At 42.5% G+C, this 25689-nt stretch overlaps 1 protein-coding gene across 5 annotated transcripts in view; it reads left to right on the top strand.

The window, feature by feature from the left end:
* The window catches only part of TAOK3 (TAO kinase 3), a 285404-nt gene that overhangs the window by 51289 nt on the left and 208426 nt on the right, over positions 1–25689 (top strand). For 4 of the 5 annotated variants that reach the window (XM_073559574.1, XM_073559568.1, XM_073559586.1 and 1 more), the window contains exon 2: positions 25303–25395. The exons of the other annotated variant lie outside the window; for it this stretch is intronic. The gene's annotated coding sequence lies outside the window, so the exon portion shown is untranslated. The remainder of the gene's footprint in view (positions 1–25302; positions 25396–25689) is intronic. 5 annotated transcript variants of the gene reach the window in all.

Raw genomic sequence — 25689 nt, forward strand, 5'->3', positions numbered from 1 at the left:
TGACCATCTGGATAATCCAGAGGCGGCATGGGAAAAGGTCAATTAGTGGATCTGTCCTGCAGAATGTCCCTTAAAACCCTTCCGATGCGTTTCATCTGCCAGTTGTGACGGACTCATCAGGGGAACAAGGAGTGTATAAAGATTAATAGGTAAAGTCTTTTGGGTCTAAAAATTTTAGTATGAAAGTATCCCTATGGTGGGGGATCCCATCTGCAGAGTGCTGTCTGGCAAAGGTAAAACCTAAAGCACTGATGCTATGCTGTGTGAGCTTTATATAACATATCTAATTGGCTAAAAACACCTCCCACAGCATCTGATGTCATTTCCCTCTCCATGTGTCCTGCCTGTTTAACTACTATCCAGTCATGGCAGGCATGAAATGCGTTGGGAGGGTTTTAAGGGACATTCTGCAGGACAAGTGCACACTTGGGGTCAATTGTAAGGACGGGAAACATGCACATGGCACGATGGGGTAGGTTGTGCAATATACCACCCCCGGTCTTCATTTTGCAAGTATGGCTCATTTCAGGACATCGAAGGGGTGAGATCTCGTCACTTTACTATTTGCACTGGTTATTTTGAGCACTTTTTTTGTTATTTATTGAATTGTATGTGTACCTTGTTTTTACATTATTATTATTATTATTATTATTATTATTATTATTATTATTATTATTATTATTATTATTATGGTTTTATTACTCCATGATATATCTATCCTTGCTGTTAAGAGAGTGAATAAGGATCTAGTTGCTGTTTTTGTTCTTTTATCTTACGGCTTCTTCAAAGATCGTTGACTCTGAGAGGCAAAACTTTGACTCTAGGTGGTTCCCTGGACGTTGTTTCTAAAGGCCCCGTTACACATAACGATGTCCCAGCGATCCCACCAACGGTCCGACATGATGGGATCGCTGGGACATCGTTAGGCTGATCGCTGGTGAGCTGTCACAAGACAGCCCCTCCAGCGATCAGGACCAGCGACGCTGGTCGCTGGTTTCTAATGTAAACATTGGGTATCCAGGAGCCGCGGCTCTTGGATACCCGCTGTTTACCTTGGAAACCGGCGTACACACGCTGGTTTCCAAGGTAAACATCGATATCTAAGAGCCGCGTGACTCCTGGATTGCCGATGTTTACATTAGAAACCAGCGTCGCTGATCGCTGGTCTCTCGCTGCCACACACAGCGATGCGTGCTGGCCAGCGGGAGACCAACGATCGAAAAATGGCACAGGCCGATTGAGGATGATCAGCGATAACCGGCAGGGGGCCAGTCACTGATCCCCGTCACACACAGCAATCTCGCTGGCGAGATCGCTGTGGCATCACAAAATCAGCGAGATCGCTGTGTGTGACTGGGCCTTAAGGGTATGTTTCCACGGTCAGGATTTGCTGCGAATTGGACGCTGCGTACAGCCACAGCGTCCAATCCGCAGTGTCTAGATGTTACAGCATAGTGGAGGGGATTTCATGAAATCCCATCTCCATTATGCGTTCAGAGACGCAGGTGGCAGACCTTCGTATACGCACGTGCGGCACGTCTCTGTAGACCGCAGCATGTATATTTATCTTGCTGATCAATGGAACCAAATGTCAGAGTGTTTATAACAAAGCTAGCCATTATAACCTTAATGGACTTTTTTTTTTCTTCAACCTATAACTATTTTTAAAGGTTTAAGCCCCCCATACACATGAGACTGTCAGCCAAACCCACTGATATCAACTGGTTCGGTCATGTGTACTGTGTATGGGTGCCCGTGACAGATGTTGGTGGAGTTCAGGAAGCGTCTGTCTCATCTTAATCATGGTGTGAATATCTAACATAGTAAAGTTCTCAGTTGTGAAAACACCTTCATGTTAAACTCCGCAGAATCTTGAAGAAAGCATAACTGAAATGGTAAGGACCTCTAGCATTTTTTAATCAAAATTGTTACTTAAACTCAAGTGTCGTGAATCAAGAAAATATTTGTACAAAATGCTTTTTTTTTTTTTTTTTTTTTTTTTTTTTTCTTCCCCCTTTTTGTACCCCCTTCCCACTAATCATTGCCACGGAAAGACATGTCAACTTGCTTTACACGCATCTGCCATTACTTGGTCCTGATTGTTTTTAATGGAAGCATAATTAAATATAATTCGTCTGCATGTAACGGTCTAGAGTCTATAGAGTCGCGTAGGCTGAATTGGTGATCAGGGCTGTCCTGTCCACTGAATCTGACAAGTGTATGGGACCAGTCCAGGAGCTGCCTACATCAATCAGTGCAGTTTGTGCTCCAGAGCTGCAGGTGGTCCTGTGGTTGGGGTGGAGTAGAGGCACAGCTGGGCATTCCTTAGTGAGATGAAAAGGTGGAAGTTTTGTTACATGGATTCTGCATAAAGCCATGTGCATCAGTTCCCATGCTGAATTGCCTAGCATTTAGAGCAGTCATGAGAGTATGTATAGCATGCCAAGTACACAGGTAGCATTACCTTTAAAGCAGAACTCCTGATATCACCATATTAGATGCATATGTTTAAAATGGTAAAATGGATTTCTATAACCTGTTGAGGCTAGTGTACTTAGATTTTCAAAGTAAGTATACCTGTTTTTTAATCCTCATATTCAATTGAGCGTTTTGTGAATCCAGCTAGAATTGGACTCCTAAAATGCTCATTTTAAAAATTGGCAGCAAATCTATTTGTAAAGAAATTTTATAACCTTTCTTACGTGGATTTTCAAAGTTGGTACTAGGCAAGGTCTAAGGTCTAGAGATCCTTTCTTTTTTTCCTCTTCGCCACGACAGCACCCACTGAGAGAGGGGATCCGCCCCCGGAACAGGAAACCTACAGAGAGATAAATGGGGCGGTCCCCCTCGCTCCCTCAGTTTGGTTTCCTGTTCCTGGAAAGGAACCCGCAGAAGAGGATGCCTGGTCTGGTTACCGCCTGCGTGCAAAATATGAGCAGCAGGGGCCCCAGGACCGGAGGCAGCGTCGGGCGGAGAGGTGTATTCCCCCCCCAGAGCTGGTGTAATGCAGGTGAGGCTGGAGGCGAAAGTGGTGCCAAAGATCACTGGGGTTATGGCTATACTCCCCCCCCCCCCCCCCCCCCCCCCCCCGAGGGGGTGGACGCATTACAAACGCCATCGGGCGTACTGAGACCGGCGCCCCCCCCCTTCCCAGTGTGGCCGAAGGGCTTGTGCGGTGTGTGCTGAGCGGCGCTGCTGGGAGTCATACCTGGCAGGAGAAGGACCCCGTGCGTGGAGAGGGGGCGCAGACGCGCGGTGTCGCCGGCCGCATCACTATTTGCGGTGACCCAGCGCTCCAGAAGAGGCAACCCGGAAGTGGAGGAGGACTTCCGGTATCAGGCTGAAGGCAGAGACCGCGGGACAACGCCTGCGCATGCGCAGTAGGGGGAGAAAGAAAAAAAAAAAAAAAAATGGTGGACAGAAAAAAAAAAAAAAAGAGATGGAGATTGCGGTACTGCTAACTAAACAGGTCCTAGTGGAGGTCCCAGACGACGAAACAGGGATGGGCTTTTATTCTCCGCTATTCTTAGTCCCAAAACCAGATGGCTCTTACAGGACTATAATAAATTTAAAGAAACTTAATACCTTCCTAAGACTAAGGTCGTTTAAAATGGAGTCGATTAAGTCTGCAATAAAGCTTTTGTTTCCCAGGTGTTATATGGCGGTCTTGGACCTAAAGGACGCCTACTACCATCTCCCCATATATCGAGGGCACCAGAGGTTCCTGCGGGTAGCAGTCTGAGGTCGGATTCAGCATTTCCAGTTTGCGGCAATGCCATTCGGGCTATCCATGGCTCCTCGGGTGTTTACCAAATTAATGCTGGAAGTAATGTCATATGTAAGGTTGAATGACACCCTAGTTGTCCCTTACTTAGACGACCTACTCATAGTGGGGAATTCTGTTTCACAGTGTGAAGCAAGAATAGCTAGGATTATCTCATCCCTACAAACACTGGGTTGGCTAATTAACTGGGAGAAATCCAGACTAGAGCCAGTGACCTGTCAAAGGTTTTTGGGCCTGCAAGTAGACTCCGTAACTGAGGAGTGTTTTCTGCCAAACGCCAAAGTAATGGCCATAATCGACAAAGTACAGAATGCTACAGGAAGACCCGTAATATCATTGAGACAGGACATGTCCTTGCTGGGGTCACTGATATCATGCATTCCAGCGGTGCAATGGGCTCAGTTCCACTCTAGAGAACTACAGTGGGCTATTCTGCAGGGGCGGCTGGAAGGGAAGATGTCCCTATCGCCCGAGGTGGTTCAATCCCTAAAATGGTGGTTAATTCCTTCCAATCTATCGAAGGGAGTACAGTGGTGGGTGACTCCCTCCAAGATACTCACCACGGATGCCAGCCCCTTAGGTTGGGGAGCCCACCTAGAGGAGCACATGGTACAAGGCTGGTGGCGGGAGAATGAAATAGAGGCCTCCTCTAATGTAAAGGAGCTAACAGCGATTTTTTTATGCGATATCTCACTTCCTCCCGCAGTTAAGAGGCGCCCACGAAAAGATCCAGACAGACAATACCACCGCAGTGGCCTATATAAACCGGCAAGGAGGCACGCGGTCAATGCCACTGATGTCTATCACGGGAAAGATTCTGGAGATGGCCGAGGTCCATCTTCTCTCCTTGTCAGCGCTCCATATAAGAGGAGTGGACAACTCCCGAGCAGACTATCTCAGTCGCCAGGCCCTATACCAGGGAGAGTGGGTCCTCAGCAGAGACGTGTTCGAAATGATAGCGTCAGAATGGGGCAGACCGGAGATAGACCTATTCGCAACCAGAGCCAACAGGCGCGTAAAAAGGTTTGCTTCTCTCTACAGGTCGGACAACCCAGATATTCTAGATGCCCTCCAAACACCCTGGGCATTCCAACTAGCCTATGCCTTTCCTCCGATGGTACTACTACCAACAGTAGTCAGGAAAATAAGACAGGAGAGGGCGAGGGTCATCTTGATAGCCCCGTTTTGGCCAAAAAGACCGTGGTTTTCATGGCTGAGAGCCATGTCGGTAACCGACCCGTGGATCCTGCCGCTGCACCAGAATCTTCTCTCGCAGGGACCCTGCTACCATCCACAGGCCAAAGCCCTGCACCTAGCGGCCTGGAATTTGAAAGGGAGCTACTGAGGCAGAAGGGTTTCTCAAGGAACCTAATCAATACCCTGCTACAAAGCAGGAAGGAGTCCACGACAAAAATTTATGCTAAGGTGTGGAGGAAGTTCCTGGCTTTTCACCCAACAAAACTAGCTGGTGAAGTACCCATTACGGCCATTCTAGAGTTTCTACAAAGAGGCCGAGAACTTAGACTCTCAGTAAGCACTCTTAAGGTCCACGTGTCAGCCCTAGGAGCCCTGTTTAACTATAACGTGGCAGCAAATAGATGGGTGACTCGGTTTATCTCGGCCTGTCAACGAGCAGAACCGGTGCATGTGCCTCGACTTCCAGCGTGGAACCTTACTCTGGTTTTGGATGCCTTCACTCAGGCACCATTTGAGCCCATAAGCTCAGCATCAGTAAAGTGCCTCTCATTGAAAACGGCTATGCTGGTGGCCTTAGTATCGGCCTGGAGAGTGAGTGATCTTCATGCTCTGTCAGTAGACCCACCGTTCCTGTTAACAACACGAGACAGTCTCATTTTAAAGACGGACCCGTCCTATCTGCCCAAACGGGCAACTAAATTTCATAGGTCTCAAGAGATATGCCTACCTTCATTCTATGAGAACCCGTCAACACAGGACGAGGAGAAATATCACACCTTAGATGTGAAAAGAGCTGTGCTAGCCTACCTTGATAGGACCAGTCCCTGGAGGCAGAGTAGGTCTCTTTTTGTCTCATTCTAGGGCAGCAGGAAAGGGTCTGCAGTTACATCAGGCACGATATCCAGATGGATTAGAGATGCGATCACAATGGCGTATCTGACAAAAGGAGAAGACCCTCCACTGGGGATTAAGGCGCACTCTACTAGAGCCATATCATCCTCCTGGGCCGAGAGGGCGAACGTCCCAATTGAACAAATAAGTAAGGCTGCAACCTGGTCTTCTCCATCTACCTTTTTATAGTCACTATAGACTAGATTTGTCCTCTACCGAGGATTTAACTTTTGGTAGATCAGTCCTTAACACGGTGTGCCCGCCCAAGTGATTATCTCTGAAAATCTCTCAGTGGGTGCTGTCGTGGCGAAGAGGAAAAACCGGATTACTTACCGGTAATACTCTTTTGTAGAGTCCACGACAGCACCCGCTCACTTCCCTCCCGTAAGAATTTTTTCACACATGGGTCTCCTTGGTGGTGGAGATTATGATTTAAATTAGATATGTGATTAAACTTAGTAAGCTTAAAACTGCATAGGGGTAAGATAGATGAATCGCCCAAACAGTTTGACTAAAACATGTATGGCGGTTCCTCCGTTGTTCTCGGTAAGGCCTGTTTCACACTTCCGTTTTTTCAAATCCGTCAAAATCTGTTGTTTTCCGTAAAAAAACGGATCCGCCATTTTTTGCAGGATCCGTTTTTTTTGTCCCATAGACTTCCATTACGGTTACCGCGGATCCGTCAAAAAAACGGATCTGTTTTTAAAAAAACGGATCCGTTTGCATCAGTTTCCGTCAAAGAAACGGATCCGTTTGGCGGACACAAAAACGGAAGTGTGAAACAGGCCTTACACAAACTGAGGGAGCGAGGGGGACCGCCCCATTTATCTCTCTGTAGGTTTCCTGTTCCGGGGGCGGATCCCCTCTCTCAGTGGGTGCTGTCGTGGACTCTACAAAAGAGTATTACCGGTAAGTAATCCGTTTTTTTTTTTTTTTTTTTTTTTTCTTTTATGTATCTGTCAGATTTCATAATACAAACTATTTTTTCTTCTCTAACACAGAATGTGCCATGTAAGGGAATTGGTAAAGTCTTTTACAATGTTCTACACTGTAAGTGTTAAAGGAAACCCCTATTGTGTAGGGCCTTTAGTGATTCAGGCCTTGGCTCATCAAAAAGTTTTTACTAGAATTCTATGATGACACCGCTGGAAATTTCCCTTTTTTTCTCTCCATCTTTTGACTTTGATGGTTCTCCAGATGCTGACTTGTATACATTTCTCGCTTCATTGCACGGCTGCTTTGATGCACCAAATTCATGAAGACTCCTCTTACTCTAGTGCACTCTTCGTCAAGACTTGTGTGGAAAATGTCAGTCTTGATGAATCGGAGCCCAAGTGTAGCCTTGTTTGCCTGTAATACGTTGTGCATCAGCCGTCTGCAGCTCTCCAGCCATTGTAAAGCTACACCTAAACATCTGACTGCTTGTGTACAATGGAGGATTGCTGCACTCTCTCATGCATCACTGAATCCACTTGCTTTTTTTTTTTTTTTTCCTTTTAAACATAAAATATTCTGAATCATCATCTGCCTCTGAACATTTACTCCATTCCTATCAAATCCATCTGATGCACTGACTCATCCCAACACAGAGACAACAGCCAAACTGTAGCCTTTCTTCAGGGAGTTGTAGGTGGACAGCTTCTGAAAGCATTGCATCGCTTCTCTCCAGGACATCATGTATTGTAATGTTGTTCAGCTTTGTGACTACATATTTTGTTACAAAGATGATGGGGCAAAATATCTGCTTTGTTTCAAAGCTGCCGAGTCCGAAGTATTAAAGGGGTACTGAATGCCTGCTCTGTACCAACACAGACACTTGGCACCATGTATGAAAACCGTCTGTGTAGTTGTTTAGTAATCAGATGAAATGCCCACGACTTTATGTAGAAATTGTATTGATTATATCTAATATTTGTAACCACAGTCTGATCAGTTTGTCGCTTCATTCTTTACTTTCTCATGCTTCTGTAATAAATGAAGTAACTGTTAAATAGTTTTAATTAAGATTGTCATTCTGTCTTTCTAGCTTCTATACAAGTCCATGGTAACAGGCGGCAAAAAAAATTGTGTAGTCATATTCAAAAATATTTTATGACTTCCCATCGTGTGTATTAGTGGGAAATTTGGGACAGCTAGTCATGTGCTATCCATGAGACTCGTGGACACACAGCCATAAACGCCAGGAAATTATTAATGAAAACTATTTGCATTGAAGCAATTGAAGAAATATGTTTTGAAGGTGTACATAACTTTTTTTTTAAAATCAGAAAACTTCTCTTTCAACAAATTTTGCATGTATCCTCAGTACGGGTGAATAGAAGAAGCTTCTTCCCTTGCCTCCTTAACTCACTACCCACTGGGGGGGGGGGGGGGGCGTGGAATGGCAAAATGAGTTATCCCCTGCCAATATTCCAAGAATTGGGTATTACAGAGCCTTGTTTGATCGGTGAGCAAGTTGTGAATGCACACTCCTGAGCCATTCATTGTTTATAGGGCTGCCAAGTATGGCACCCGGCTGTTTCAAAGACAGTGAATGGAGCAGATGTGTGCCTGCTCGGTCTCTACTACTTTATGCGTAGCCACACTCTGGATAAATGGGGGTCCTGGTAATCAGAAAGGTATCCCCTATCCTATCAATAGCTAAATTGGTTTTCCCAATTTCTAAGTTAAGTTGTCTGATAGGCAGGGATTGCCTAGCTCTGTATATTTGCAAAATGGAACGGATTGTGGAAAGTACAAATGGCAGAAACTCTACAATAAACTGTTTTTCAAACTCTCATCCCATCTGTTCTCTGAAAGACTTATATTTGTTAAGGAGACGCTACAGACTCACCCTGAACCAGTGATGGCACAGGATATATGCCTTAGACTATTTGTGATTGTGGATATTTGTATTTCTCCTGATGAAAAAGTCAGAGTACTTTGAGCAACAGTGTCTGATCGGTGGGTGTGTAACACCCAGCACCCTTGCCGATCAGCTGTTCCCGGTGTCGGCGGAGGGCGTAACTGCTCAATTGCAGAGCTGCACAGCTCAATTTTTGGAATAGTTGCTGCGGTCTGGTACTCTGCACATTCGACCACATTGATTTGAATAGATGGTGGATGTGCACAATCTCTATACAGGTGACGGATCTGTGCTGAGCAGCTCGGTCCCGGATGTCGCAACCCCCTGATTAGACATGGGTGACCTGTCCTAAGGATATGCCATAAATGTGAAAGTCCTAGACAACCCATTTAATTTGCTTGAAAAAATGATTAAGTTGTCCACTAGTCGACAACTCCTTTAAGTAGGGCTAGGGGATTGATTGCTGAGATATTTTTACTCATTTATTTTGTTGTGCGTTTTATTTTTTAACCATTCTTAAAGCTTATCTGCATGCTCCCTGTACCTATCATCCATACATTTTGAGAAGGATTACATACAGTTAGATCCATATATATTTGGACAGACAACATTTTTCTAATTTTGGTTCTAGACATTTCCACAATGAATTTTAAACAAAACAATTCACAGATGCAGTTGAAGTTTAGACTTTCAGTTTTCATTTGAGGGTATCCACATTAAATTTTGACGAAGGGTTTAGGAGTTTCAGCTCCTTAACATATGCCACCTTGTTTTTAAAGGGACCAAAAGTAATTGGACAATTGACTCCAAGGCTATTTCATGGACAGGTGTGGGCAATCCCTTCGTTATGTCATTCTCAATTAAGCAGATAAAAGGCCTGGAGTTGATTTGAGGTGTGGTGCTTGTATTTGGTAGGTTTTGCTGTGAAGGAAACAAGCGGTCAAAGGAGCTCTCCATGCAGGTGAAACAAGCCATCCTTAAGCTGCAAAAACAGAAAAAACCCATCCGAGTAATTGCTACAACATTAGGAGTGGCAAAACCTACAGTTTGGTACATCCTGAGAAAGAAAGAAAGCACTGGTGAACTGATCAATGCAAAAAGACCTGGGCGCCCGCGGAAGACAACAGTGGTAGATGATCGCAGAATAATCTCCATGGTGAAGAGAACCCCCCACAACGGCCAACCAAGTGAACAACACTCTCCAGGAGGTAGGCATATCAGTATCCAAATCTGCCATAAAGAGAAGACTGCATGAAAGTAAATACAGAGGGTTCACTGCACGGTGCAAGCCACTCATAAGCATCAAGAATAAAAAGGCTAGACTGGACTTTGCTAAAAAAAAAAAATCTAAAAAAGCCAGCACAGTTCTGGAAGAACATTCTTTGGACAGATGAAACCAAGATCAACCTCTACTGGAATGATGGAAAGAGAAAAGTATGGCGAAGGCGTGGTACAGCTCATGATCCAAAGCATACCACATCATCTGTAAAACACGGCGGAGGCAGTGTGATGCCTTGGGCATGCATGGCTGCCAGTTGCACTGGGTCACTTGTGTTTATTGATGATGTGACACAGGACAGAAGCAGCCGAATGAATTCTGAGGTATTCAGAGCCATACTGTGTGCTCAGATTCAGCCAAATGCAGCCAAACTGATTGGTCTTCGTTTCATACTACAGATGGACAATGACCCAAAAAATAAAGCCAAAGCAACCCAGGAGTTTATTAAAGCAAAGAAGTGGAATATTCTTGAATGGCCAAGTCAGTCACCTGATCTCAACCCAATTGAGCATGCATTTCACTTGTTAAAGACTAAACTTCAGACAGAAAGGCCCACAAACAAACAGCAACTGAAAACCACCTCAGTGAAGGCCTGGCAGAGTATCAAAAAGGAGGAAACACAGCGTCTGGTGATGTCCATGAGTTCAAGATTTCAGGCAGTCATTACCAACAAAGGGTTTTCAACCAAGTACTAGAAATGAACATTTTATTTACAATTATTTAATCTGTCCAATTACTTTTGGTCCTTTTAAAAACAGGGTGGCACATGTTAAGGAGCTGAAACTCCTAAACCCTTCATCCAATTTTAATGTGGATACCCTCAAATGAAAGCTGAAAGTCTGAACGTCAACTGCATCTGAATTGTTTTGTTTAAAATTCATTGTGGTAATGTCTAGAACCAAAATTAGAAAAATGTTGTCTCCATCCAAATATATATGGACCTAACTGTACATAATGTAAACTGACATACTGGTACAGAGGGGAGAGGACCTTGAAATCTGCATGTAATGGGGGAAGTAGACACTAGGTCATGCAAGTGGGACTGTGTGGCTACATTACAGTATACAATTTTCCTGATCTTGCTCATTTATAGTAACATGCCTGGTTTTACTTATTTTTTTTTATTTAGCCTTATGTTTTTATGTTTATTATTCAAAGTGAATACGGTACATCCTACTGACATGAGTGGGAGTACCTGGGGATGGCCACCCCATTGTATGGCGGTACCGTAGTAGCACTGCTCCTTACAAATTAACAACTGGCCGCCACTGGAGCTGCAAACAGCTGAGCAATGGTGGACTCGAAGCCGCACCAGTCTGATATTGATAATTCAAAGGCCCCATGCACAATAGATCGCTGTTGACTGCATGATGGTTTTGCCAACATCTCCCTACAGACTTTGCGATATAGCAATTCTCACTCGATTGAGAGCTCCTGTGTTGAACACACGAGTGTCAGTCACACGCCTCTGTCTGCGGCTTATCTCGCCTAGAACACAAGGATCAACAATCTGAAATCTGACGTGCCGGATTCATCTAATGTGCTTGGGCAACATCTGTCCTAAGGATGGGTCACCAATAAATTTGAGATAGAGAGATATATATATATAATATATTTTATATTCCGCTCAGTCTCAAGCTAAAATTAAGGCCCTGTTCACATCACAAGTTTAGATTTAGTTTGTGCCAAATGTGCCGTTTCAACGTCCTGCTCAAATTCTTCTCTTTAGTAAGGGGAGGGAGGGATGTTCAGTTAAAGAACCACAAGAACAATCATAGTACAAACTGTTATCGTTAAAGCTCAAATAGAAATGTCTTTAAAGCATAGCTTTTAATAGATTAGTATTTTTAATTCTGATAGAACTTAAACAATTCTCTAGAAAGATGACTTGTTGAGGATAGGGTGGTCTTACGAAGGATATACGTGTAGTTAAGGCTCCCATACGCAAAAGGCTAATTCTAGCAGAAAATGCTGATATGGACAGATCCAGCTGACAGTCTGTGTGTGTGGGGGGGGGGGCTCCTGACTATCCCCCAAAAGATTATCTTAGGGGACACAAGGATCTGTTTTTGGACTACCAATTATTTTATTCTCTAAAAGATGAGCTGCCACCAGTGGAGTATGATGGCGGCTGTCTCATGGAGAACACGGGAGCGTTCGGCCAGCTTGTGCGCTCCTCTGTATGGGGCAATCGACAATCATTCTACCTACAATGTGCAATGAGTGTGGTGACATTGATTTGACTTTATTTTTTTGCATTAGGATTAATGTGGCAAGATTCACATAGGGTAAAAGTTGTCGGTGATCCTTGGTTTGGTGTTTTGTTTTCTTAACCATTTCTGTACTTCACAATCAAAAACCATCTACATGTAAGGATCGGGTTTTGCAGGACCATGCTATTCCCCAACAAGTCATCTTTCTTTAGAATGCATTTTTAACCTCTAGCAAAGGTAAATATTTTTACTTGTCTATTAAAAGCTATCTTTCAAGATGTATTAATATTTGAACTTTATTTCTTGCCATTTTCAATATTTTCATTTTTTTTTTTTTCATTTCTTTCTGACCAAAGGAGTTTAAAGTATACATTTAACTTGTGCAAACCTAAAGCATGACCTTTCTGTTACCTGTTCAATATCTTGTAGCAAGTCCTATATGTCCAGTATTCATCTTTCTTAGAGGACTGACTGCTATCCATAAAAGCCTGCAGGAGGCACATCGCTCTTAATTCTTGTGTAATATTAAGCACTGAGATGGGTTATGTATGGCCAAAAGGAAGTTTAGCCATCACCTCTGGCAGTGGCCAAGTAGTGATCTCTCCATTCCTCAAGACGTCTGTTTTTACCTAACAAACGGAACAATAAACTTTCATGCATGCATGGGCAGCCATTCACTTCATATTTTTTTTTATGCATGAACGATCAGTTTTGTCAGCTATGAACAATGTGCCTTTTTTTTTTTTTCCCCCTTCAGTTATCTTTCCATACATAAAGGCTCTGACCTCAGTAAGTACTGATTTGTATAGGCTTTTCTGATGTGTTGCACCTCCTTCCCACTTCTTGTGGATGGTGGCATTGCCTTTGGTGACAGAATAACTCTGCTCTTCCACATGATGCAGTAGATCCGTTGGCAGCTACAGTGGCATGTAAAGGTTCGGGCACTCCTGGTCAAAACTACTGTTGTGAACAGTTAAGCAAGTTGAAGATAAAATTATCTATAAAAGGGCTAAAGATAGACACATTTTCTTTTAGGGAAAAAAGTCTTTTTTGTAAATTATACAAAGGAAAATCGGCTGATGCAAAAGTTTGGGCACCTTGTTTTGTTAGTATCTAGTAACACTTCCTTTTGCAAGTATCACAGCTTGTAAACACTTTTTGAAGCCAGCCAAGAGTCTTTCAGTTCGTGTTTGAGGGATTTTCATCCATTCTTCCTTGAAAAATGCTTCCAGGTCTGTGAGATTCCTGGGTCATCTTGCATGCACAGCTATTTTAAGGTCGAACCACAGATTTTCAATGATGTGCATATCAGGGGATTGTGAGGGCTATTGTAAAACCTTCAGCTTGCCACTTTTTGAAATAGTCTATTGTGGATTTTAACTTGTTTTTGGGATCATTATCCATTTGTAGATGCTATACTCTTTTCAACTTCAGCTTTTATACACATGGTGTTATGTTTGCCTCAAGAATTTGTTGAAATTTAATTGAATCCATTCTTCCCTCTACCCGAGAAATGTTTCCTATGCCATTAGCTGCAACATGACCACAAAGCATGACTGATCCATCCCCATGCTTAATGGTTAGTGAGTGGTTTTTATCCTGAAATTCTGTGCCCCTTTTTGCTTCACACTTACTTTTTGATCAACATATAACATTTGGCCAAAGAGCTCTATTTTAACCTCATCGGTCCACAGGATTTCGTTACAATATGCATCAGGTTTTAGATTTTTTTTTTTTTTTTTTTTGCGTGCTTCTAACCCTGAATTTTATGGTGATGATGCAGGAGAGGTTTTCTTCTGATAACTCTTCTATGAAGGCTGTATTTGTGCAGGTCTCTCTGAACAGTAGAACAATGTACCACAACTCCAGTATATGATAAATCATTCTGAAGGTTTTTTGCAGTCAATCGGGGGTTCTGATTTGCCTCTCTATGAGAAGCTCACTGAAATTTTGCTTGGTCTTGCAGTGTTCCTGATAACTGCCATTTCTTAATTGCATTTCAAACGGAGGAAAGGGTAACTTGAGAACACTTTGCTATCATCTTATGGCATTCTCCTGCTTTGTGGGCCTCTATCATTTTCAGAGTGCTAGGCAGATGCTTAAAAGAACCCATGGCTGTTGTTTTTCTGCACAAGGTTAGAGACTGATATATATGTAGAAAAAAGGAACAGCACAAAATACCTTAAAGCAGTGCACGCTTCTCCAGACACCTCAATGTCCTTAGATAATAGGAAAAAGGCTTGAGAAAGGATTGCCATATCCGAAACATCGCCACGTCACTAGGCTAGTAAAAAGTTCACACCACTATTATTTTGGTGCTGCTTTTTTTTTTTTTTTTGCCAAAATATACTTTTTTTTTTTATTTTTTTTATTTATTTATTTATCCAAGGGTATGTTTTTCTTCGGATGTGAAAAAATCAGACTTCTGAATGAGGCCTAAGGGCTCATGGATTTTGGTTCAATATTAGACCGCAGTGCACAGATTGGCCGCAGTCCTGCAAACCTGAACTGACCACTTGATAGAAATATATGAAGCGGTCACTGTCTGGTCGGGAGAGCCACAGCCGACCTGTGCTCGGACCGATTGGCACCACGTAGTGTTGTACTTGCAGTAATGTTAATTGTGCCAAATATAATGGAGGGTCTCGCCTTGTGTCCTGATTTGATAGTTTAGAAATGACGCAAAGCTACTGTCTTCTAGGCGGCTGTTTCAGATCAGAGGTTATGGGCGTAGTAACACTTGTAGCAAACAAAGGTTTGGAAAATTCCCAGAATTCTGCACTTGGGATCAATATCAGTTTGTCTACAGTATAATGCGTTTCGGGGAGAAAATGACCTTCAAAAAATGTCTTATGTCTGAAGGAGCATATTTGATCTCCCGAAACAACTTTATAGTGTAGACAGGAAACTGATATTAACCTTTTTGGTTATTTCTAGACGTTTTGCTTGCTACAAGTGTAATTGCTAGGTCATCACATTTTAAGAGAAGGTTGTTGTGGGATACCTCCTTTAAACCATTGGATGTATTCTCTGAAATAAGGAGCTTTGATCCCTAAAAAAAAAGTCAGGGAAATATGAGGACCAGTTATAGATGGTGGTGACCCCTTTGCCCCTCTGTATAGCTACACATATGGTATGTCCACCCCTGTCCTGTGCGATTGCATCAATAGATAAATGTTACTAAGATCTTGTTTTATATTGCAAATTATTTAAGTGATTCTTATTATGGATATGAGCCATAGTGAAGGCTTCATTAGTGCATTAATAAGACCAATTAAAAAAAAATAAAAGGTAGGATTATAGTAAAAGTCTGTAGATATAAGCGCAGAAAGTTGCCACCTAGGGAATGGAGCTAGAATTGGTAATCTCCTGTAGTTTAGGCCTGTACCTCTTGTCCATCAACAGAATAGTTTTTGATTTTCTTAATTGATATGTTTAGTATCAGACTTGTGCGTGAGAAGACTGTCAGGTCAGGAATATTTCTTCAGTGCATGCTGCACATTTATGTAAGCGGTTACATAAGCTGACCTCTAACCAGTGGCTAAGAAACATTCCACAGCCAGCAAAATAAAGGATGCTCCGACAAAAGCCCAGAGTCTGTCCACACTTCCAAGAGAACCACTTCACAGCTGATTATGTCTATAGCGGGCATTCATGTATTCCTGTATAATTGTTGGGGATATTTCCAAGGAGGAACTCTACGTGTTAGTCCTGTTTCACACATCCGTATTTTACCATCAGTCAAAATCCGCCGTTTTGCAAAAAAAACGGATCCGCCATTTTGCTTGGCGGATCCATTTTTCCCATTGAGTTGCATTACCGGCGGATCTTGACGGATGGCCATCCGTTGGATCCGTTTTTTTGCGGAGCCGCCAAAATTTTGGCGTCCGCCAACATGCTTGAATGGACAGTGCAACGGTTTTTCGGGCGGCTGGATCTGCAATTCACATTGCGCATGCCCGGAGGACTTGCCTCGGCCACAATTTTAACCCTAAACTCTGTTCGGGCGGCTGAAAAATTCTCTCTTTTAAAATTCTTCCTTCGACGCATCCGTTAAAACAACGGTCCGGTGCCAAACGTTGTGGTCAGTACAGGAACAGATCCGTTGTCCGCCATTTTAGCGGATTTTAACTGACGGAAAAAACTGATGTGTGAAACAGGCCTTAGTCAGTGTCGCATCATGTAATGGTGGATGGTGCAGGTTTTATACATGGCTTTTTAGTGGTAGATGTGGCTGGGCTGTGGATGAATCAAGTTTTCTGCCAGTGTTTTTCATGATCCATGATTATTAATCTGCTAGGTGAGGTCGCAATTTTGGAGTCCTTATACACACAGGGTGAAAAATTAGTTTGTCACGAGACCCACAGCCCATCCATGCACCAAAGATGTGAGTGTAGCCTAAGGGTATGTGCACACGCTGCGGATTCATCTGCGCGGATCTTGCAAAATCCGCAGATAAATCCGCAGGTAAAAAGACCTGCGGATTAGCCTGCGGTTTTGCCCTGCGGTTTCACCATCTCCACAATGGTGGAGATAGGAAACCGCTGCGGATTCCGTAGAAAGAATTGACATGTCAATTGCTGTCACATCTGGTTGCTGCGGGTTTGACTCTGCATAAGTATGTAGCGTCAATCCCGCAGCAGTTACTGATCTTGGGCCCATACCCTAAGAGATGTGTCTGATCATCAGCAGTTATTACAACTCGCACTGTTCACAAACATTGGGGCAATAATCGTCCCCTATAGAAGGCTCTCAGCTCGGCAGTGATCAGGAGAGGATATTGGAAGTGCTTGTAGGGGTATCCTCTCCTAACAGCTGCTTCATGGCTGCTTGAGATATTGGTGCCCCCTCGGGTGCATATAATTCCTCATGTGATGACTGTGCAACCAAAGATATCCTACATGAGTGTCAGCCTCTGTCTATCATATATCTTAGAAATGGAACATATAAACATTACGGGATAGAAGCGGGGGATAAAGGTTATTTTAAAACTGACTTAACTTTTAAAGACCAGTAAGACTCATAAAGACAAAGTCCAGCTGCACACAGTGGCGGAGTATGTAATAAGCACTGTAGCCCCCCCTGCCTTTCTCCAGGGTCCATGCTCACTGCCTTGCTGTGTAAATGCCTGGTTGTATGTAATAAGAACATGCCACGCCTGTGTTGTGTCCAAGGACAAAATTGTAACGCACTGAGCCAGAAATGAGCTATTCTAAGCAGCACCTTGTGTGTGGAGTAATGTTTGCAGTGCAGGGTGTTTTGATAGTGGAAAACTTGTTTAATGACTGAAAACGCCCAAATTCTGCACCTGTCAAAGTACAGTATATGCTCTACATACAATGACAGGCGGAGCTGCAGAGTGCTATGTGGAAGTGACCAGAAGGTTTCATGCCCCCCACTGTATGGAGCGGTGTCAGAATACCGCAGCAGGAAGGAGGGGGCTTCCCTTCACAGTTTAATTGTAACGTACCATTAGTGAGCGTTATTAATACCAAATTATAGCCCTGTCAAGAAAGAGGAACAAGAAATGACAGTTACTGAATCGGATCTCTTCATTATACTTGGTATCTTAAAGTCTTATTTGGTATCCCTGTAAAAAGACAATATTGTACTTTATTTTCATTTCTTTAATGGTCCATTAGGCAAGTGTTTCAAATCGTGAAATGTTGTGGGGTTTTTGTGCAGAAAAATCTGTTTTGAAAGTGCATTTAGTTTCCTGAAACTTGTGCCCACTCGTCATTTAAAGGTGCTGTTGTACTGTGCGTTTTTTTTTTTGTTTTTTTTTTGTCTATATGAAGACCCTGGAAAAAAATGCACAGAATCCCAGCATTTATCTGCTAAAAAAGTAACATTTTTGGTGAGGATTTGATGCAGCTTTTTCAGAAAGCAGATTCCTGTTGCGTGTTTTAGTGCAGACACCTACAGAAAAAAAAAATGTTTTTACATGTGGCAACAAGGCCTTTCCAAGCATTCTTTTCTGTTAACACGAACCTAATCGAATGTGTTTTCAAGCTGTTTACACCACACAACACTGTATAGATGAGTGTTGGGGCACCTATGCATTTCCCCTACAGTAACTTCTATGACATCCCATTATAAATCCATAGACCTTAATATGGAGTTTGTCCTCCCTTTGCAACTGTAACCACATCCACTCTTTTGGGAAACATTTTTACAAGATTTTGGAGTGTCTTTGGGAATTTTGCCCATTTGTCCAGAAGAGCATTTTTTTTTTATTTTTTTCATTCCATACGCTGATATCTGACTACAGGGCATGCCAGTGGCGTTTGGCTGGCACAGAATCCCGACGTCAAGGTCTCCCACACCGGTCTTGCCCAACAGTTGCTTTTATGTACCTTGCACAGGGGCACAGTCCTGCTGGAACAGAAAAGGGCCCTCTCCAAACTATTCCCACAAAGTTGAAGGCTGCAATTGTCTTGATATGCTGAAATTAAGATTTCACTTTGCTGGAGCTTTGCGGCTTAAGTAAAGTCCTGTAAAACAACCGCGGAGCATTGCCCTTTGGTCAAACATTATAGTTGGCACACTGCAGTCAGGCAGGTAATATTCTCCTATCTTTTATAGAAACCAGACTTGTATGTCAGAATGCCAGATAAAGAGTGATTTTTTTCACTCCTCAGAACATGTTTCCACTGCTCCAAAGTCCAGTGGTGGCGACTTTACACCAGTCTATCCATCGCTTGGCTTTGTGTTGGGTATTGTAAGGCTTTAAGGAGCTGCTCCACAATAGGAACTCATTCAATGAAGCATATATCTTTTTTTTTTTTTTTTTTTTTGCTATGACATTATGGCGGCACTGTGTGGCCAAAAAGTGTTCTGGTTTTTTTTTTTTTTTTTTCTGTGCCAAGAGTTTCCAAATGGAGGATGTCAGGTGCCCTGATTACTAGATTTCTCTCATAGCTGGAGATTGGTTTGGAGACCACATGGGAAACTCCATGAAGAGGCCTTCACAAGGGAACATGTGTCCCAGCAGCCATTTCTCAACACCATGCCAAGCAGCATGTTGATCATTGTACTATGAGCAGCCTCCATAGATAATGCATTCAGATCCATGTTGTTCATGGATGTGTGTCTAGATCCATGAAATTCTGTGTCCATGTGCTGTCCAAGAGCAAAATTGTACAGTAAACAGATGCATGGATAGTGCACCATGCTGGCTTAAGGACTATTTGTCATGCCCATAATATTAGATCAAGGAAGATGCCCAGCACTATGTAAGTGCACCCTACAACATCAAGCACCCCAATTCTCCCCAACAACACTACAGGGCCTGGCTACATCCTGCAAAGATGAAAAAACATGAGGTATTGATATTCTGGTCAAACTATGTAAGCTCTCAACTAATGTCAAGGGTTTTCGTCCTTCTTTGCGAGTTCCTACACTAAAATTAAGAGCCGTTCACTTCAGAGTACATCAAATCCAAGAAACATCACAGAAAAAAGGGCTATACTTGTAGTACCCTTTTTTTTCGATATCTTTTGTTATTTATTTTTGAAAGGCTATATTAAGGCTTGCTTTTGCAGCACAAATATACATGGCAACTTTGGAATATTGCAAAATTTGCACCTGATATGGCTATGCCACAATGAATTATAATAGCACATGCTCTCTGCTCCCCTGATCTCACTGCGGAGCCGTGGTTGAGTATAACTAACTGCAGCAAAGCTGACTTTTTTGTCATTACAAACACATTTACAGTTGCACGCACCTCTCGTCAACCAAAGCTGCGCCTGTGAGTTGGAAGCGCTATGAGAGGACTACTGCAGCTCTGTCCGTAATATTCACACACAGCTGTGCAGTGAGATCAGGGCAGCAGACTGGCGGTCAATACATGTCTCGCACTAATAATGTAAATTAGGCTCTGGAGACAGGTTGGATAGGTCGGTGTCAGGCCCTTAGAACTATCAAATGTGATGGGGGGGGGGGGGGGGGGAATAGCATTGATGGATATTCTGTCCATCAGAATGGATTGCACCAAACAGACCCCCTTGTAAGTCAGTATTCCTCTGTGCGCCTATTGTATGAGGCATTTAGAATTGGTTCCCATGGATCTTTCAGGTTTGCCGTTATTTTAATATTGCCTTTACGTCAGCATCTTATAATAGAGGCAATATCGATGCGTTTTCTGATACCACATTAACATGAGTTTTTTTGTTTTTTTTTTTCTCTGTGGCTTTTTACTTTTTGATTTCCCCTGTTAAGATTAATGGAAAACAATGTGTTTTCCATGCTAAAAATGCAAATTTTTATGTGAATTTGCTGCTGCATTTTCCTGGTAATAGGCTTCAGTTCTTTTTTCCACAGGCAAAAAAAAAAGCACAGCACACAGTATAAATGTGTGGACATGCCAGAATGGTGCCGCACACATAGCGCCGACTCCTCTTTCTTGCACCAGACTATACGTGCCTTCTGGTCTAAGAGTTGACCTGAATGTCCATAATCTGGTAACAGTTAGGGTCCTATTTGGTAAATTGCTGAGCAGTAAATTAGATGTGTATAATTAGGGGCAGAGAACCTGGTGAATGTGATCTGGATTTTGTACATGGCATCATTACCACTCATGCTCCTCTGCAGACTATTGGTAATGATGGGGGACGATCTTATCCCTTGCCGAGATATAGCACAATCACACCCATTCTACCTCTAGATTTCAATCCTTCGCATTATGCTCATGCACAGCTTGTGTCTCCCTTGAGAAACATTTGAGGCAGCCGAGCAAATCTTTTTCCTGGTAGCAGCGACCACTTGATCTGATGGTATGAAGCTCGTACTTCTCTTGTCCTTCTCGGTCACTAATGGCTCATATGGTATTAGTTACTCCTCGTACATGCATGATAGCACTGAGCGACTTCCTGTCATGACATCAAGTATAAGGTTTCTTATATGTGACATGTTGCACTTCTTCCTCATGTAAGTGATCACATTTCCTGTCTTCATGACAGTCCTTGACTCGCAGCATTCTTGTCTCCATCACTAACATGGACTGTGTAGGTTTTTTTTATTCTTTACAGGTGTCCAGGAATGCTTTAAAATAAAGGTATAACTTCTGATCAGTCAGCAAGGGCATAACATGTATGAGGGTATGTAGAGGGACTATAGTTGTGTTTTAAAAGGAAAACAGTTTTGTCTTTGAAAACACTTTGGGTCCAGCTCCCTGACCCTTGTCAATCGGCCGAGAGCTGGGAAAAGTGTTGCTAAGTGAAATTGCACAATCTGCACTTTGCTATAACAGAGGGCCACTGAAAAGAAACATATCATGCGGTTTACATTTTGTTTGTTTTTTTTACATTTGGGTTTTAATGTGGTCGTCTAGGCAGCCATCCTAACTTTGTCATTACTGGAGGCATAATTCCTAAGTGTACAGTCATATGTAAAAGTTTGGGCACCCCTATTAATGTTAACCTTTTTTCTTTATAACAATTTTGTTTTTTGCAACAGGTATTTCAGTTTCATATATCTAATAACTGATGGACTCAGTTATATTTCTGGATTCAAATGAGGTTTATTGTACTAACAGAAAATGTGCAATCTGCATTTAAACAAAATTTGACCGGTGCAAAAGTATGGGCACCCTTATCATTTTCTTGATTTGAACACTCCTAACTACTTTTTACTGACTTCCTGAAGCACTAAATTGGTTTTGTAACCTCATTGAGCTTTGAACTTCATAGCCAAGTGTATCAAATCATGAGAAAAGGTATTTAAAGTGGCCACTTGCAAGTAGTTCTATTTGATTCTCCTATGAAGAGTGGCATCATGGGATCCTCAAAACAACTCTCAAATGATCTGAAAACAAAGATTATTCAACATAGCTTTTTAGGGGAAGTATACAAAAAGTTGTCTCAGAGATTTAACCTGTCAGTTTCCACTGTGAGGAACATAGTAAGGAAATGGAAGAACACAGGTACAGTTCTTGTTAAGCCCAGAAGTGGCAGGCCAAGAAAAATATCAGAAAGGCAGAGAAGAAGAATGGTGAGAACAGTCAAGGACAATCCACAGACCACCTCCAAAGACCTGCAGCATCATCTTGCTGCAGATGGTGTCACAGTGCATCGGTCAACAATACAGTGCACTTTGCACAAGGAGAAGCTGTATGGGAGAGTGATGCGAAAGAAGCCGTTTCTGCAAGCACGCCACAAACAGAGTCGCCTGAGGTATGCAAAAGCACATTTGGACAAGCCAGTTACATTTTGGAAGAAGGTCCTGTGAACTGATGAAACAAAGATTGAGTTGTTTGGTCATACAAAAAGGCGTTATGCATGCGCTGTATTGTTGACCGATGCACAGTGACACCATCTGCAGCAAGATGATGCTGCAGGTCTTTGGAGGTGGTCTGTGGATTGTCCTTGACTGTTCTCACCATTCTTCTTCTCTGCCTTTCTGATATTTTTCTTGGCCTGCCACTTCTGGGCTTAACAAGAACTGTACCTGTGTTCTTCCATTTCCTTACTATGTTCCTCACAGTGGAAACTGACAGGTTAAATCTCTGAGACAACTTTTTGTATCCTTCCCCTGAAAAGCTATGTTGAATAATCTTTGTTTTCAGATCATTTGAGAGTTGTTTTGAGGATCCCATGATGCCACTCTTCATAGGAGAATCAAATAGGAGAACTACTTGCAAGTGGCCACTTTAAATACCTTTTCTCATGATTTGATACACTTGGCTATGAAGTTCAAAGCTCAATGAGGTTAAAAAACCAATTTAGTGCTTCAGGAAGTCAGTAAAAAGTAGTTAGGAGTGTTCAAATCAAGAAAATGATAAGGGTGCCCATACTTTTGCACCGGTCAAATTTTGTTTAAATGCAGATTGCACATTTTCTGTTAGTACAATAAACCTCATTTGAATCCAGAAATATAACTGAGTCCATCAGTTATTAGATATATGAAACTGAAATACCTGTTGCAAAAACCAAAATTGTTATAAAGAAAAAAGGTTAACATTAATAGGGGTGCCCAAACTTTTACATATGACTGTATGTGCCTAAGGCCCCCTTCACATGTCCTGGTGATTTTCCTATACAGGAAAAAAACAGTACTGGTAAGATCCGAGGTCCATGTGTACGTATTTGACATCCAAGTGTCGTCCGTGTGTCACATGCGTGTGACCGGTACAAGCGCCTGGGAAGAGGCGATATAGTTTGCGCTATTCCAAGATGCTGGCGGCTGCTGAAGGCATCCCTCAACATTATCTCCTGCTCGCGTTGAGATCAACGGGACCAGGAAACAATGTTGGGAGTTATTTAGCCAACGGCGCCTGGGAAAATCAGTACAGTTGGCGCTCAATTCAGCTATCTGCTACCTTTGCTTGTTTGAATTTATAGGTGGGGGGCTACTTCTTCTTCTTCTTCTTCTTCTTCTTATTATTATTATTATTATTATTATTATTATTATTATTATATATATTTTTTTTTTTTTCTGGGGCTCCCTGTAAATTCACCAGCAAAGCCTAAGCAAACAGCTGCATCCCAGATTCTGAACATCAGCCCCCAGCTGTGGACTTTCCCTCTGCTGGTTATCAAAATGCCTGGGAGCACAAGCTGGTTTTTAAAAATTTAATTATTTTACTTGGTAGGTGCACGCTGGCGGCTGAATACAATTCTCATCATTGTTTGCTCGTCTGACTAATCTCAGCGTGAGCAGGAGACAATGATGAGGGCTGTTTTCAGCAGCCGGTCTGTGCCTGGGAACAGTGCATACTGCACCGCTTCTTCCCAAGTGCTGGTACTTGTCACGCTGATGACACACGGATGTCATCAAAATGCACATGTGCGACACACATTTTGTCCATGCTGCGCAAAAAAACCCTATATACCTAAAAAGGTTGCACTCTATCGTGCCAAAACATGTCAATGTGAAATACATGAAACATGAAGAGCAATGTGGCTTTTAAATATTAGGAAAAAATGAATGAGACACTTAGCACAAAACCTGGCCAAATAATGTCTGCCCATCAACCATTGTCAAGGCAGTCTCAAAGACTGATGGGTCCCTAACCAGTGTGAACACCTCTCCTAGGTTGATGTCCGAATTCCTGGGTGAGTATGGGCACCTTTGTCAATAAAACCTGCATTCAGGGGTCGGCAAGACTGCTCGGTCGGTAAGCTTACTTAGAAACAGCAAAAACTGACTGGGACATCCAAACCAGTCTGAATAGGTGCATACCAGGAGCAGCTACCTCCACACACAGTATACAAAAAAAGTTTGCACTCTATCATGCCAAAGCATGTCAATGCAAAATACATGAAACAAGAACAGTAATATGGCTTTTTAATATTAGGAAAGAACCCATCAGTCTTTGAGACTGCCTTGATGCTGGTTGATGCGCAGACATTGTGTGGCCAGGTTTTGAGCAAAGCATCTCATTCATTTTTTCCTAATATCAAAAGCCATATTGCTGTTCATGTCTCATGTAGTTGGCATTGACATGCTCTGACACGATGGAGTGCAACTATTTTTTGTATATTGTGTGTGGAGGTAGCTGCTCCTGGTATGCACCTATTCAGACTGGTTTAGATGTGCCAGTCAGGTTTTTTTGCCCCAAAAAAAAAAAAACTGACATGTTTGTGGGTTTTCACACTGACACGGACAGTCCATGTGAAAAACGTGAGATGTGCGCACCACCGTTGATTACAATGAGTGTGCGTGTGTCAGTATTTGCTGTCCTCAAATGGACCACATACATACACACAAAAAAATGGACGTGTGAAGAAGGCCTAGTCGTGCAATACGCATCATCTCGTGTACCTGGTGTGTTGCTAATATTAGGTTCTGTTCACACTTCCTCTAAACTAAACAGAATGTCGCAATGGAACTAACTGAATAATGTCAGAAAGATATCTATTGCATAAGTGATACAAGGGAAGTAGACAGGCCCCATTTATTATTTAGGGGTCCATCAGGTTTTTGGTTTGTCGGTTTTTCTTCTGTTTTAACAGACAGAACGAATGCTGAAACAAGTGTGACTGTAGCCTTATCGGCCAGTGATAATTTTGGGTTTGTTGATGTCACGTATCTGCACTTTGTGTTTATTATAAAATTCTCCTTTTTTCCATGTTTCCTTTCCTTATTACAGATATGCAATTCATCACTGTTTGGCGAAGAGAAGCAGTTTTGTTTTATTGACATTTTGGAAGCCTGACTATGATTCGTGCCACACATATTCCAGGTATGGAAATATTAAATATTGGTGTGTGTTTGTCAGATGAGATCAAAACACCCTGATATCACTAAAGATAAAGCCATTCGTACTGATGAGGTCCTTTCACTTCCTTCCTGAAAGGTAGATTGCAGCGTTTCTGGGCCCTTCTGAAATGACAGACACTTTCAGCAATAAACACAAACAGACTTCACTTGAATTCAGTTTGTGTCATTGTAGTCTAAGGCCCAACTAGTTTGCCTTTTTTTTTGTTTCTACTTTCTTTTAGTCTCCCTGAGCGCACACTGCATTAACGCGTTGTGA

Source organism: Dendrobates tinctorius, unplaced genomic scaffold, assembly GCF_039654945.1.
Source record: "Dendrobates tinctorius isolate UK_male_01 unplaced genomic scaffold, ASM3965494v1 ptg000003l, whole genome shotgun sequence".
In the NCBI taxonomy this organism is placed as follows: Eukaryota; Metazoa; Chordata; class Amphibia; order Anura; family Dendrobatidae; genus Dendrobates; species Dendrobates tinctorius.